This window comes from Scyliorhinus canicula, chromosome 18 (genome assembly GCF_902713615.1).
Source record: "Scyliorhinus canicula chromosome 18, sScyCan1.1, whole genome shotgun sequence".
Lineage (NCBI taxonomy): Eukaryota > Metazoa > Chordata > Chondrichthyes > Carcharhiniformes > Scyliorhinidae > Scyliorhinus > Scyliorhinus canicula.
This window is the reverse complement of record NC_052163.1, coordinates 49,423,128-49,439,807: the sequence shown is the minus strand read 5'-3', so window position 1 is coordinate 49,439,807 and position 16,680 is coordinate 49,423,128. Positions and strand designations below refer to the sequence as shown.

General features: G+C 48.6%; 1 long non-coding RNA gene across 1 annotated transcript in view; it reads right to left on the bottom strand.

The window, feature by feature from the left end:
* The window catches only part of LOC119953384, a 41,531-nt gene extending 25,268 nt beyond the window's left edge, over positions 1-16,263 (bottom strand). The window contains exon 1 of the long non-coding RNA XR_005458012.1: positions 15,828-16,263. This is a non-coding gene — a long non-coding RNA (uncharacterized LOC119953384). The remainder of the gene's footprint in view (positions 1-15,827) is intronic.
* Between the last annotated feature and the right edge of the window lie 417 nt (positions 16,264-16,680).

Sequence of the window (16,680 nt, the reverse complement as noted above, 5' to 3'; positions counted from 1 at the left end):
GCTCAAATGCCCACATTAATATTTGCATTGACGAACACTGCAGGATCACCAGCCACAATAACAATTCTGTGCACAAAGATTTCAAAGACCACGAGAGTGCTATTGACTTGCTGAATGATCTACATATAATCTGCTCTCCTCTCTCCTTTTCAACAATGTAAGATCACCATGTTCCAATAAAGCCTTTGAGACTCAAAGTCCTGCTAATGAGTGGACCTCTTAATCCGGGGAGAAGAGAGGTGCCACATCTGATGCACCTCTTACAGACAGTACCACATTGATATTTTGGTATGGAGGTCAGCATCTTTTGCTGGGTGCAGGCAGATATTGTGTGTCACACACTTGCAGTGCATTATCAAACTTTCTTTGTTCATAATGTATGGCAATGTGTCTGGGCTTCTTCAGAAAACCTCTATCAGGCCTGACATTTCTGTTGTAATCACGGGAGCTATGGAATAACACACTGCTCTGTGCTAACCTCCTTGGATGATACGCTACTCAAACTCTCAAAGGCTCAGAAGCATCTATTTTTCAGCTCTGTTTTTACTTTTAAGCTTTTTTCTTTCCTTTGTGTTACTCTTTTTTTTGCTTCTCCCAAAGCAGTTTCCAATCCATATTCCCAACAACCTGAATCTTCTATTTTCTATGAATGCGTCTGATGTGTTGGGTAAGCTGGGTCTGCGAGGACTGCGTTTACTGCAGCAGTGAGAGAGACAGGCTTCCAACACTTGAAGAAATGCAACTCGATTTTATTGAACTCTTAACTCTCATACATACTTTAACTGTGGGTTGACACTATGCTGACTTGACTGGAGACCTGAGGCTAACCTGACCAGACTATCTTATTACCACATGATGTATGTTCTAATTGCTGCTCACGGGCTCTGACTGACTCAGAGGCTGGATCCCGAGAGAGCGGGAAAACTGGTGTCCTCTGGCTTTATAGTGGTTGTGTCTTGTCTGGTGATTGGCTGCTGTGTTCTGTGTGTTCATTGGTCATCCTGTATGTCAATCACTGCCTGTCTTTGCACCATCATATACCTGTGTGTATATCATGACAGCGTCTATCACCAAGACCTTGGTGGTGATTGTCACTTTAAGACCTGCGTTAAGGAGTGAGGGTCACATGGTCTGAATAACCAATTAACACCTAGAAGGAGGGGACCTCTCTAAAGGGAGGAGATTCCCCCATTGGAAAGAGTGTACTATGGACTAACATGATGCATGCAGCTACTGAAGAAACCATGTACATAATGTTTGTTCAACTTAAGGAATCTCCAGGGTCCCATCTTCACAACCCAATATTCACCTCCTTAACATCACACTCATCCATGTCTTCCTTGCCTCTAGACTTAATTATTCTAAAGCGCTCCTGGCTGATCTCTCCCACTCTACCATCTGTAAACTTGAGGTCATCCGCACCTTTGTTGTCCGAGTCCTTGATTGCTCCAAGTCCCATACATCTATCACCCCTCTGCTCGATAACAGACATTGGCTCCCAGTCTAACAGCATTTCCATTTTAAAGCTCTCATCCTTGTTTTTAAGTCCTTCCCTAGCCTTGTCCCCCACTATCTCTGCAAACTCCTCCAGCTCCACAATCTTCCAAGATATTGTGGCTCATTTAATTGTGGACTCTTGAGCATGCCCAATTTAATTCTTTCATTGTCGGCCATATATTCAGCTGGCAGGGCCTTAAGCTCTGGAATTTTTTCTTTAGATCTCTTCACTTCACTTCTTCCCTTCCCTTCCTCCTTTAATACACTCCTTAAAACTTCCTTCTTTGATGATGGCCGTGATTTACCGGACACATTCCACCAGAATCGGAGCGGGACATGGCGGGTAGATCCCGGGAGAGGCCTTCCCCAGGATTCCTGATGGCCGTTACACCTCACGAGATCTGGTTCGATCAATGGGCGGAACCCAATCTCGCATGCCAACAACATAGATTTAATAAACTATCAGTGATTCTCCCAAAGTTTTCTCAGAGTTGTATTTCATTTGTTCTTTTATGAGCTCCTGTTAAAAAGTCACAACTAAAAAAAACCATCTGCTTTTTCGATTGCAAGGCCTTTCTTTTAGAAAACCTCTAATTACTAATTGCACCAGCCAAATTATCATGTGAAACAGAATAGCTTTCTGTGAATCTAGGATGGATTTGAAGCTGGTCAGTATTCCTCTTTGTGCCAGGAGATTAATATAAATTTTAAAAGCACCTTGGTTACCGGGATAGATTGGAGAGGTTGGGACTGTTCACCTTGAAGAGAAGGAGGCAAAGAGGAGGTTTGATAGAGAATTTCAAAATCATGAGGGGGCTGGACAAGTAGATAGGGAGAAGCTGTTCCCGCTTGTAAAAGGATCGAGAACAAGATGACACAGATTTAAAGTGATTTGCAAAAGAAGCAAATGTGATGTGAGAAAAAACTTTTTCACACAGTGAGTGGTTAGGGTCTGGAGTGCACTGTGTGGATGTTTGGCGGTGGTGGCAGGTTCAATCAAGGCACTCAAGAGAGAATTCGGTGAGTATTTGAATAAAAACAATGTACAAGACTATGGGGAAAAGGCAGGAAAACGGCACTAAGTCATAATGTCTATTTGGAGAGCCAGTGCAGACAGACAGGATGGGCCGAATGGCCTCTTTCTGTACTGTAATTCGGTGATCCTGTGACCCAAATAAGCTCAAAAGGTCTGGGAACGCACTTTCAAGAAGCTAAGGGGTGACTTGATCAAGAATTATAAAATGATGGAAGGGGGTAAATTGTTTTTGTGTCGGTAGTTAGCTTCAAGTTACGTTGAGGTAGAACTATTTTAGATATTAGGACCATTGTTCTTTTCCCAGACGACAGAGAGTTGAAGGAACATACTTGCATAGTCACAGAACATGTGAGTATAAGAGCCAGGAGCAGGAGTTGGCAATTCAGCCCCTCGAACTCGCTCCGTCATTCAATATGATCAAGGTTGACCTCTCGGTCTCAACTCCGCTTTCCTGCCCATTCTTCATACCCCTTAAACCCAATACTAAGTAAAAAATCTGTCTACCTCCTCTTTAAATGTACTTAATGTCCTTCAATCCAGCGCACTCTGGGGTAATGAATTCCACAGATTCACAACGCTTTGAGAGAAGTAATTTCTTCTCATCTTTGTTTTAAATTTTCTCCCCCTTATCCGAAAACTATCAAAGCCTTTAAATTTATTCTATCTTTCTGTACTTCTAGTGAGCACTGATTTACTGAGTGGGAGCTGGTTGGGTCAAAGATCAAAGCTAATACAGGATGTCATTAATCAGACTGTTACCTGGAGAGATCAGCGATAAAATCATTTCTCTTGATTAGGCTAGGTTTTTATTTGTATCCTCACCTCTTGTCAGAAATGACATAGCTTTTGGATGGAATGATCAACCCTTATGAAATTGGTTAAGGGTCACTTTAAATGTAAGTTGCGACAAGAGGGGGCTGGACAAGTAGATAGGGAGAAGCTGTTACCACTTGTAAAAGGATCGAGAACGACATGACACAGATTAAAAGTGATTTGCAAAAGAAGCAAATGTGATGTGAGAAAAAACCTTTTCACACAGTGAGTGGTTGGGGTCTGGAGTGCACTGTGTGGATGTGTGGCGGTGGTGGCAGGTTCAATCAAGGTATTCAAGAGAGAATTCAGTGAGTATTTGAATACAAAAAAGGTACAAGAGTTTGGGGAAAAGGCAGGAAAACGGCACTAAGTCATAATGTCTATTTGGAGAGCCAAGATCGGTGGGGTCATTGCTGTTGAGAGTGGGGGTTCTTTAAAAGTGGTGTATGAAATAAAAGAATGGAGTTCAATGCACACCTCTGATCTTCTAGTTTGGGACCCCTTGTGGCCCATGGAGGGAGTGCAGTGCAGGTAAACAAATGGGCAGCAGCGAGAGAAGACTCCCAAATTCCTACACATGGGGTGCAATAGAATTACGGGTCATACAGCATCCAAGAAAGACAATAAAATGGGTTGTGGGACAATCACCATAAAATTCAGGATGGTTGGTCACGCTGCTTTCGGATAGTGGGTGGGTGTGTGCATATTGCGATACGCAAGGAATCCCAGTTTTGTGGGACAGACTGGATAGATCAATAGGTCTTTTCCACTCCATCATTCTTCACATGTTGTCCGTGTGTCATTAAGTTTGTACATTATCATTCAAAATACCTATTGATGTTTCACGTTAAATGCTGAATTAAGACAACAAAATTTAAATGTGTATTTGTAAACATTTCATTCCAGTAATTATGAGAGAGACCAGTATATTCCAGTCATTGCCAAGGTAATGCTGGGTGAGAGAGGAAAATATTGCAGGAGCAAAAAAAGAGTTTCCCACCACTGTAACAATAGCCACCCTCAATGGCGGTCCTCTTTACCTCTTATGCCACGTCGGGAACAATAGTTGAATACATTAGAACATCACGAATTTTCATTTTATTCATTCAAGGGATGTGGGCATTGCTGGCTAGGCAATCCGTAATTGCCCTTGAGAAGGTGGTGGTGAGCTGCCTTTGTGAACAGCTGCAGTCCATGTGGTGTAGGTGTACCCACTGTGCTGTTAGGGAGGGAGTTCCAGGATTTTAACCCAGCGACAGTGAGGAACTGCGATATATTTCCAAGTCAGGATGGTGAGTAGATTGGAGGGGAAACTGGCAGGTGGTGGTGTTCCCATGTTTCTGCTGTTCCTGTTCTTCTCGGTGACAGTGGTCGTGGGTTTGGGAGTTGCTGTCTAAGGAGGCATGGTGAGTTCCTGCAATGCATCTTTTGATGGTGCACAGAGCTGCTGCTGAGCCTCAGTGGTGTAGGGGTGAATGTTTGTGAGTGTGATGCCAATCAAACGGGCTGTTTTGTGCTGAATGGTGTCGGGCTTCTTAAGTGATGGAGCTACAGTCATCCAGGCAAGGACAGAGTATTCCAACAGATTCCTGTCTTTTGCCTTGTAGACTGTGAACAGGCTTTAGGGGTCAGGAAGTAAGTTCGTCACCACAAAAACACCAGCAGAAACACAATCATGCTAATATGTGCGAGATACCCAGGAAGCTGCTGAAGCTCCTCCATCTTATGTAGATCATAGATCCCGAACATCTTCGAGGGACCACGCAACATCCAGGGTTGGCTCCTCAGTGCCAAAGGCTGCCCGCAATGGATGTAGCTGATGATGCCGTTCCAACGGCCACAAATTCCAGCTGAGGCGAGGTACAACGATGCTCATTCCACTGCCACACGGACATTGGTGGAGCATTGGTATCTTGAAGATGCAATTCTGATGCCTCAACAGATCTGGTGGAGCACTTCGCAGTCCAGTATATTCAACAATGTGTCTCAACAGATACCAAGATGGAGGAGCTGCATGTCTCTGAGAAGGAGGAGGACATTGAGAAGGATGAGGGTGAGGAGGTTGAGGAAGCCAACGCTGCAGGGGAAGAAGCCATAGCATGGACCAGATTCAGCAGGCAGGCATGGGGGGCGCTCAGATTCCAGGGGGATGATGGTGAGTAGCAGTGCTTATCCTGTTCGACCAGTGCCGTCCACGATGAGCCCACATAACCACCAACGTGGCTAATCTTCTCAACTATCCTCTTTATTCTGAGATTGAGTATTTACACATTCATATCACTACTTTGATGGACGATGAAGCCTCGGGGAATGTGCCCTTGTTGAGATGAGGTTCCAACTGCAGGAGGTAGTTCCAGCATCACACAGCAGAAAGTTCTGCCTCTTCAAGCATCACTCCAGCACCACAGTCACCGAGGAAGCCTGCAAGAGGCAAGGGTTGCACTGTGGTCCTCAGCGGAATCACGGCAGTCTGACAAAGCACTTCAAGGAGATCCATCTCCAGCAGTGGAAAAATGCCGCTTCTGTCACTTTGATGGTGATACTGTGAGGCTAGACTTAGGCCAAGGCATTTGAGGATGTTCAACAGCTGGCAACGCTTGTTTAAAGCACATAAAGCACTGAGTCCTCAGTGTTACCTTAATCTCCATCACACCAAGACCCTCCACTCTCAGTTAGAGATGCAGGGCTCCAGTCAGCCGGAACTTTTAATAGACATAGATCATTTCACAGTGACCATCTTCGCACATTTGCCTGTCAGCCATGAAAAAGCTTCCTTTCTGACACCAGCTTGGTCAGACCAGGCCCTTGTGACCCCAAAAATGCAGACGCACCATGGAACCCTTAAAAACTCACTTTGTTGATAATAAACAACAATCAGATACATCACATCCTTGCTCCTAGTCTGTTTCTACCCTGAGTATTGTCTTCACATCGAGCTAATATATGAGCTTCAAGGCCATGCTCAATGGCTCCATTGACTGCAACATATCTCCATATGGATGTAGTATCGCTGAGCTCAGCGAGTGTTTAGGGGAGGAGAGGCTAAGCAGAATAAATGGATGGCGCTGCATCCATTCTTCTTGACAGTAGCCTCGTGGACGATACGCAGACACTTCCAAGGGTAAAGTTGCAGCTTTTAACGCCAGGACAAAATTGTTCCCATGAGGGACAGAACACCAGCACATTGCAGTGACATATTTGTCTGCTTAGCAGGAGTACACTTGCAGAGGTAAGACTGGCAGGAATACACATGGCCTCTGAGGATGGCTTTATTGATGACAAGTTCACACAGATAACAGAGAGCATGGAGTTCAAGGAGAGGTTACCCTTCTCCATGCGCATCTACATCTCTCTTTCTATACCACACCTTCTCCTTTCTACAATGCAGACCAGTCAGGGGACTCTACAAGCCTCCAGCTTGCACAATTGAAGACCACTTGAATCTGCAATGCATGTGAATGAGATAACTTGCACAAGCAGACTTTACATTGAGGGTGCGGTTACACTGATTTCAGTAATGAACTGAACTGAGAAGACAAACACTGACTGGAGATTTCTGGCTGGTCACGCCGGTAGGATCTTTCGAACTCTCCAATGGTGCACCCCCACCCCCCGGGTTTCATGGCAGCAAGGGATGCATTCAAAGACATCGGCAGGACCACAAGCAACTATTGTGCTCCTAATAATTCTTGGTCTTCCTAACCTGACCGCTCCAGCTTAGTGCATCTCCGATATCCACAATGGAGGTGGCCGTAGCCTGCTGACTGCTACCCTTGCTGTCTGTGATGGCAGGCGCCCTTTGGAGGGCGTCACTCGGTTATGGGTGTCCTGCTGTGGTGCAGGTGCACCCTCCTCAGCCTGTGGAGCTGGAGGTGATGGGATCATAGGTAGAGGGGATTGGAATCAGCTGGACACTCCTGGAGTCACCTGGGTGGATGGTCCCAGGATGTTCAATTGCTGGTCCTTCTGGAGAAGGAGCACCTGGAGTGAGATCTAGGTGCCCTGGCCTGATCTCACATAGCTACTGGTGGATGCCACCGATTCTTACAGCGATGGAATGCAACTCCTGCAGCAACACAGGCATAATGCTCTGGGCCACGGTCTTCATGGCAGCTGCCATCCTATCAATGTTGACCTCAATGCGCTTTCGCTGCTATTACCTCAGAATGAATATGGACGGACTCCACATTCCTGCGGAATGCAGCTGACAACCCTCTCTGACATTCCCATATCTGTTGCTGCTGCTCCACCATCTACATTCGGACCGAGCCCACAAGCCCATCATCTAACTGGGACTCAGTAGAGTCCTAGCCTCCAGCAGTCCCCTGAGTGCCAGAGACCTTGGGTGTCCTTGTCTCCATGAGCTGTACAGCAAAATCTGTGCCTTGCTCACCAGATTGTGAGTGCTCTAACGGGCCTTCCACAGGTGAGTTCTTAAAATCTTCAGCTGCAGTATCTTTGGGCTGAAGATGAAGGACTGACTTCCAGTGTCCCTGAGGCATTTGGCTATGTGCCTTTTATTGCCCATCCCTAGTTTCTATTGAGAAGGTGGTGCTGAGCTGCCTTCTTGAACCGCCGCAGTCCCTGCGGTGTAGGTACATCCCCGGTGCTGTTAGGGAGGGAATTTCGGGATTTTGACCCAGCAACAGTGAAGGATCGGCAATATGCTTCTAAATCATAGAACATAGAACATAGAACAGTACAGCACAGAACAGGCCCTTCGGCCCTCAATGTTGTGCCGAGCCATGATCACCCTACTCAAACCCACGTATCCACCCTATACCCGTAACCCAACAACCTCCCCCTTAACCCTACTTTTATTAGGACACTACGGGCAATTTAGCATGGCCAATCCACCTAACCCGCACATCTTTGGACTGTGGGAGGAAACCGGAGCACCCGGAGGAAACCCACGCACACAGGGGGAGGACGTGCAGACTCCACACAGACAGTGACCCAGCCGGGAATCGAACCTGGGAACCTGGAGCTGTGAAGCATTTATGCTAACCACCATGCTACCGTGCTGCCCCGAAATCAGGATGGTGAATGACGTGGAGGGAAAGCTCCAGGTGCTGGGGTTTCCAGGTATCTGCTGCCCTGTCCTTCCAGATGGTAATGGTCACGAGTTTGGAAGGTGCTGCCGAAAGGACCCTTGGTGAGTTCCTGCAGCGCATCTTACAGATAATGATGATGTCCCTTCTGCTGGCAGTGTATGAGTTCCCTGCAGACTGTCATCCTGTGAACATGTGAGGAGCTGGTGAGAGTGCGAGCTGAGAGGGAATGGGAAGGTTGACTTACCCTGGGCTGTGCGGATTAAATCATTCATCCATTTGCGGCACTGATTCACTGTTCTCCTGCGGGCTAAGTTGACACTCACTTCCCACAGACACCTCCTCCCAAGCTGACTCAGTGACTTTGTTGGTGTTGTGTTCGGTGTTCGATGTCTGGCAAGGAATCCACAGAACTGCTTGTGACTTGTCCAAACCAGGATCTTTATTAATACACATGTGGTCAGATACAAAGCAAGTTATCATGGAGTTTCTTTGTACTCCCCAGGAACTACCCCTATGCACGACTGTCCTCATGTACGTCGTACAACCTTGTGTGGATCACCGGATCGGCCCTGACTCATATCTGAGTGCCTTGTCGCATGACCACTGTCTTGAGACCGCATGGTGGATCTGTACCGCCACCTGCTGGTTGGAGATCGCACCACAAACTATATACGATATTGTCTGCTGGCATATCACCACAGTAGGGGACCTCCGCCGGTCATCCCCAGGGTCGGGAAGGTCACAACCAGCCTCAGCAGATGTTGACCCAGCGAGGCGTCACCAAACTTGTTGACTGCACTCTTCCTGCTTTTGGGGGCTATTTCTCACCTGGTGCAGTCCTGGGCTCCAAACATTGAAAAATCTATGCGCAGGTGAGGTTTAAATGTGGCACCCGCCGCAATGATCCACTGAGGCCACAGCGGGGTGGGCGAATCACAGGCTGCTCACAGCAAAGTGGCGGGTTTCTAGATGATCCATATTTAATGAGGTGAGAGGCGGACAATTAGATGTGAAAACACACCATTATGGCCAGTGAGGGAAAAGTCGCTTTTCCCAGCTGCCATCCCACGTACACTGTGGAGGAGCAAATCCCACCCAGAGTTTCTGAAAATTTACTTTTTAAAAAAAAAGAGAAGCATCTGTATTTGATCAGACTTAGGTTCTCATAGACAGTTCAGTAGGGCAGAACAGCAGCAAAATAAAATTTAAAGGGATTAAACAAATATGTAAGATTGCTTTCCTGATTCAAGCATTATCAAAGTCAGCTTATCTCCCTCATTGCTGAATCAGAAAGTTGTATCTACAAGCTTCATCTCACACTTTACCTCATAGTCAGATGATAGGCAGCAATCATTGCAGTGCATCTTCTTTCAAAACATTTTTTTCTCAGCCAGCACCATGACAAAGCAGATTAACTTTCCTGCATCTCATTCCTCCAACAAAAGACAATCTAACCATCTCCCCTGGACATTCAATGACATCATCATAATTGAACACCAACATCAACATCCTGGGGGGTTACCATTGACCAGAAACTGAATTGGACCAGCCATATAAACACTGTGGTTAGAAAAACAGGACAGATTCCATGGCACAAATCCGGAGTGCCACCGAATACTCTCCACTTGCCTGGCGAGTGCAGCTCCAACAACACTCAAGAAGCTCAATAGCATCCAGGACAATGCAACCCACTTGATTGGCACCCCATCCCCCACCTAAAACATTTACTCCCTCCACCACTGACGCACAGTAGCAGCCGTGTGTACCATCGACAAGATGCACTGCACAAACTCACCAAGGTTCCTTTGACAACATCTTCCAAACCTGTGACCTCTGCCACTTCAAAGGACAAGGATAGCAAATACACAGGAACGCCCTCAACTGGAAGTTCCCTCCAAGGCCTCACAGGTCCAGGGTCCCAGGTTCAATTCCTGGCTTGGCTCACTGTCTGTGCAGGGTCTGCACGTTCTCCCCGTGCGTGCGTGGGTTTCCTCCGGGTGCTCCGGTTTCCTCCCACAGTCCAAGGATATGCAGGTTAGGTGGATTGGCCAAGCTAAATTGCTCTTTGTGCCCAAAATTGCCCTTAGTGTTGGGTGGGGTTACTGGGTTATGGGGATAGGGTGGAGGTGTGGGCTTGGGTAGGGTGCTCCTTCGGTGAGAGCCGGTACAGACTGGATGGGCCGAATTGCCTCCTTCTGCACTGTAAATTCTATGATTCTGGCGACACCTGCCTCCCACAAATTAATTTTTAAAAACTGCTGTTTGCAAATCATATCCTATGACAATTGATTATTGTAATTGCTTGTACAGCAACTATAATTCAAGACAATCAATTGGGAGTGAAACACTTTAGGATAGCGTGAGGATATGATAAGAGGCTATGAAAATGTAGCCTCTTTATACTCTGTCCTTTTAATTTCAAATCGGTAGCAGTTCGGAAGGTCATCTGCTTTCCTGGCTCGTTTCAGAGTTAAAATCACTTAGGAAAGGAAATGGTTTGACAAACTGGTACTGTGTTTAAACAGAAGATATTGATCTAGAGCTGCACACAGCTTATAGCATCAACCAAGAATTATTACGCCAAATCTCACAAAACAGATCATGCACGTATGTGATTAATATGCATCGATAGTAGAACATCACAGTTAGTTATTGAGCTGAGAGCACACAAATCTCAACACAGCAATGAAAAAGAATCACAAATCTTCTTTTCATCTACATATAGATATTCATTCTGTCCATTATTCTTTTTTATATATAGTTTTACTTGCTCCTTTGAAACGGGTGGATGGTTTCATGAACACTGATTGCCCTCCAGTAACTTGAGCAAATGACCATTCTTCATTCAAAAACATAATACTGCAGGTGCTGGAAATTCCTAAGTAGGGCAGCATGGCAGCACAGTGCTTAGCACTGTTGCTTCACAGCTCCTGGGTCCCAGGTTCAATTCCCGGCTTGGATCGCTACCTATGCAGAGTCTGTACGTTCTCCCCGTGTCTGCGTGGGCTTCCTCCGGGGTTCTGGTTTCCTCCCACAGTCCAAAGGTGTGCGGGTTAGGTGGATTGGCCATGCTAAGAGTGTCCTTATTGTCCAAACATGTTAGGTGGGGTTACTGGGTTACGGGGTGATGAACCATCAACTGAACGCGAGACGAGTTGCTGTACAAAAGTTAGGCTTTAATAAGCTAGATGTTAGCCCTGCGGTCGACTATAGTAAATGGACGACCGCCGGGCGTACTGGGTATTTATACGTCGCCCTGGAGGCGGGGTTAGCTCAGCCTATCGACCAATCGGGGAGCCGTCACATGACTGGTCTCAACCAATCGGTCGAGAGGCACATGACCGACCAGGGCCAATGGTAAGCCGGTGTTCTGCACCAATGGCAGCTATGTTAATCATACCACCACACGGGGATAGGGTGGAGGTGTGGGCTTAAGTAGGGTGCTCTTTTCAAGGGCCGGTGCCAACTCGATGGGTTGAATGGCCTCCTTCTGCACTGTAAATTCTAAGATTCTATGAACTATTGGCCAGAGACAGTCGTTTGGATTCTCCGTTTGGGAGAAAATGGGCAAACGTCTCCGTTTGAGAAACTAAGGGAAATGACACAGTCCCATGTCGAGCTGGTTGGGTATTTACCAGCATTTGCAGCGCCAGGAACGACCCTGCTATTAAATGGGACTCTGCTTAATTTTTTGGGCCTCGGCAAGGTTGCCCCACCAATGCCGCACTTATTCCCATTTCGTGCACTGGCGAGCAGAGCACCCGTGGGCCTGATTCCTGGCATGAACAGGATGCCACCTTGGCATCCTGGCAGTGCCATAGTGGCATATGGGTGGCACTGCCAGGGTGCCAGGGTACCACCCTACCCAAAGCCTGATCAACCAGGCACACCCGATTGCCTGGGAGGCCCCCACAAGTGCTGGTACGCCTGGTTCACATTGCAAGAGCATATTCAAGAGAGCCTGACTGCACATTTGAATATGCAAATCTGAACCCGCCCATTCTGGGTTCTTGTTAGGTCTCATGAGGTTTAAAGGCCTCGTCACATTCCAAGTCGGGGCGCAATGAGATCGGTCGGTCGCGGTCTAAGTACTAATGCCGGGACTGAATTGCTTGCAATTCGCACCCTTGTTGGGGTGCTATTCAGTAAGTGAGTCCAGGACATGCAAGTTGGCCAGCACTCTGGTGCCGCGAATTCCAAGCAATTCCCGGCCCTGCGGTCGTTCAAACTGCAGGGGCCTGAGTTAGCGCCAAAGAGCCTGCTAGCTGGAGCTGTTTTTAAGCGCTCCACTTTCCACATACTCCCATCAAGATGGCTCAGAGAAGACCTGTCCCCTCCAAGGTCAGGAGTCCAAGGTGGACCCACAGCTCCATGCCAGTGAGGAGCGGGGGGTATACCCTCCTCCCCAGCATGGGCCGGAGTCTCAAGCTTCCCGCCTGAACACTGCCTGGGAGGCAGCGATGGCACAGGCCGTCAGCATTGCCAGTCTCACCAGGAGGAGAGAGCTGGTGGGAGTCACTGGTGAGTCCACTGCACCGAGAGGGGCAGAGAACCAGGTGTCCACTGGTTGGGATGGGCTCTGCTGATGCCCTGCTTCCTTTGGAATGGGGCAGTGCTTCTAAGGAGTGCCAAAACCTGGTGGGCTCCTTATTGAGCTTGGCCATGGATGATACAGCTTGAGGATGTCTACAGGGGCGGTCCGTGTAGGTTCCCAGATCACCAGAGTCCTCTGAGCTTTTAAAGAACACAGGCAGCACTCGGTAGTGTGAGCAGGTGGGAGCCTGTAAGGGGCCACCCAAAGGGGTGAGTTATAAAGACAGGTTGCAGGAATGACCAAGCCTCGATCCCTACGCCACCGGGGGACCGGAGCTTCGGAATGGGCGCTGATTCCGTTTTCTGCCTGACGTTGTATTCTCCACTGTCCACCACCAGTAGCGGAGTTCCTGATGTGGCAGAGGATGTAGCCCATTAACTCTATTTCTCTCTGCACAGCTGCTGCCTGACTTGCTGAGTATTTCCAGCATTTTCTGCTTTAATGCCATTCATTACCTGCTATTAGTTGAGAGTCAAGAGGTCAAATCCAGTCATGTTCTCATCCAGACTCCACAAGTGGAATTTGCAAAATGAGTAAAGGTTGGCCGTGGTGAAGTCAGGGAGCGGTTTAAATGTGCAGAATACAAATGGTGGCTGTTAGGAATAAAATTGGGCGGAGGGCAGACATGAATAAAATTGGGCGGAGGGCAGACATTCAACCAAAATCAAGAGGTGGAGGAGGTGACACTGTCAAGTACTGCAGAGACAAAGGAGGATACAGAACACAAATTTGTCACAATCAAAAGGAATGTTGTTCGTAATTATAGCCGGGGCAGAATTGGGGGGGCCGGGGGGGGAGAATCGCGGGGGTGCCGGGCGAGTCTTGCCACGCCGCCCCGGCACCCGCACGCGATTCTCCCCCCCCCCCCCCAAAACGGCGTGCCGTGATTTACGGCAGGCCGCTCGGAGAATCGCCGCTCGCCATATGTAATGTGCGAGCAGTGATTCTCCGGCCCGGATGGGCCGAGCGGCCTGGCCAATACGATATGTTCACGCCGGCGCCAACCACACCTGGTTGCTGCCGCCGTGAACATCGCGCAAACGCTGCGGGGGCGGCCTCTGGGGGGGGAGGGAGGATCGAGCACCGGGGGGGGGGGGGGCGTTCAGAAGGGGTCTGGCCCGCGATTGGTGCCTACCGATCGGCGAGCCCGCGTCTATGAAGGACGCACTCCTTTCCTCCGCAGCCCCGCAAGACCACTCATCCATTTCTTGCGGGGCACCCGCGGGGAGGACGGCAACCACGCATGCACGGGTTGGCGCCGGCCAACCTGCGCATGCGCGGGTGAAAGTATTGCCACATAATTTACGCTTTTACGCGATGCCAAGGCCCGGTGCGCGTAAATGACGCGGCGCTGCTCCTAGCCCCCCGGGGGTGGGAGAATAGGGGGCGAGGAGCAACCTCCAACGCCGGAGTGAAACACTCCGGTTTTCACTCCGGCGTCGGCACTTAGGGCGCGATTCTCCGCTCCCACGCCGGGTGGGAGAATTGCGGGAGGGCCACTCTGGCACCCCCCGTGATTCTCCCACCCCCCCCCAAAATGGCGTGTCGCGTTTTGCGACACGCCGCTTGGAGAATCGTGGGCCACCGTTTTTCACGGCGACCCGCGATTCTCCGACCCGGATGGGCCAAGCGGCCTGCCATTCCCGACCGGTTCACGCCGGCGGCAACCACACCTGGTCTCTCCCAGCATGAACATGGCGCCAAAAGCTGGTTTGTGGCTTATGGGGGGGCGGAGAGGGGAGTGAGCACCACGACCGTGCTCGGTTGGGGACTGGCCCGCGATCGGTGCCCACCGATCGTTGGGCCGGCGTCTCAAAGGGACGCACTCTTTCCCCTCCGCCGCCCCGCAAGATCAAGCCGCCACGTCTTGTGGGGCAGCTGAGGGGAAGACGGCAACCGCGTATGCACGGGTTGGCGCCGGCCAACCTGCACATGCGCGGCTGATGTCATTAGGCGCGCCGGCCACGTCATTCTCGGCGTGCCGGGCCTTGACGTCAGCGACAGGGCCCCACGGCTGATATTTACGGCATGGCACTGCTAGCCCCCCGGAGGGGGGAGAATATGGGGCGAGGAGCGGCCTCCGATGCCGTCGTGAACCTCTCAGGGTTTCACGACAGCGTCGGGCCTTGCGGAGAATTCCGCCCTTAGTCTCCCGATGGGAGAATCCCGCCCGGGGTTTGAACAAGATGCAAGGTGGAGTCAAGCAAGAGGTTTTGGGATCGATAAGCATGGAATTCAGGAGCGATAACATGTTCAAGGACTTTGGAATGGCAAGGGAAGTTAGCAACGTCACAGAAACTTTGAGAAACAGAAGTAAAGATAGATAGATAGAACAGTACAGCACAGAACAGGCCCTTCGGCCCTCAATGTTGTGCCGAGCCACGATCACCCTACTCAAACCCACATATCCACCCTATACCCGTAACTCAACAACCCCCCCCCCATTACCTTACTTTTTTTATTAGGACACTACGGGCAATCCACCTAACCCGCACATCTTTGGACTGTGGGAGGAAACCGGAGCACCCGGAGGAAACCCACACACACAGGGCGAGGACGTGCAGACTCCACACAGACAGTGACCCAGCCGGGAATCGAACCTGGGACCCTGGAGCTGTGAAGCATTTATGCTAACCACCATGCTACCCTGCTGCCCCATAAAGTGATGGCATATTTGAGTGACACAACAACACATGTGGCGCAGTTATGATAATTAAGTTGAACCCATTCCTATCTCATATTAAATGGATAATATGGCTAAATTACACCTTGCTGAAAAAGAATTGGAAGGTCACAAAACATTGACAGGGAAACAGTGCCATTGGCTACTGACCGTGTTTTTCCCTCCTCCCAGCAACTCAGTTTTGCTTAATTCCAGATGCACTCTGCATGTCATTCAATTCACACCAGCCTGTCATCCAAACGTCGAAAAATACGTGGCATTATTCAAATGCTGCAGTTTCATCATTTTCAGCCTTAATTCTCCGCTTCTGCTCGTTCAATCATGATTGCAATCAAAGCCTCAGCGATTTACAGACTTCATTCCCGAGTCCACTTATTCAAATCCACTGACATTTCCTTATTCACTCTTCCTGCCAAGCTTCATTCTGAATGGCTGCCAACTGCCCAGTCGAGCATGCAAAATAAGGCTGTGTGTGAAGAAATGACTAGTGACAAATCTGGCATCATGTTCTCAAAGCATTGCCGCATAATTAGCAAAGTTTCATTTAAAAGAACTGATGTTTGCTGGAAGCTTCCAGTTGAGCATGGCTCCTCGCACTGCAGAGGCACCTATGTTCGCTTGTGACATGGAGTTCCTGTGCTGGAATTCATTCCTTCCTTAATCTGATTTAAAACCTTCCTAAACATTGCGCATTATTCGACTTGAATCCATGATAGTAATTTATTATTTGAATTTAAATAATTAGGTGTTAAATTTTTGCACCTTATCTAGACTAATGTATTTTGTTCTTAAGTGGGTTATTATAGCTAGCAATCATATTAGCAGTCAATTTATATCCTCAGTTTATTAAGCACACAAACAGATAGGTTTTATAATTTTGCTCTGCTTGTGATCTTATTTGTTTGAAGAGGGCTGAAAAGCAATAAGACAATACTCCTATGGTAAACGTGATGTATCGAGAACCAAAACAGTAACATGCTAGGTTTCTGCAGAGAGAAAAACA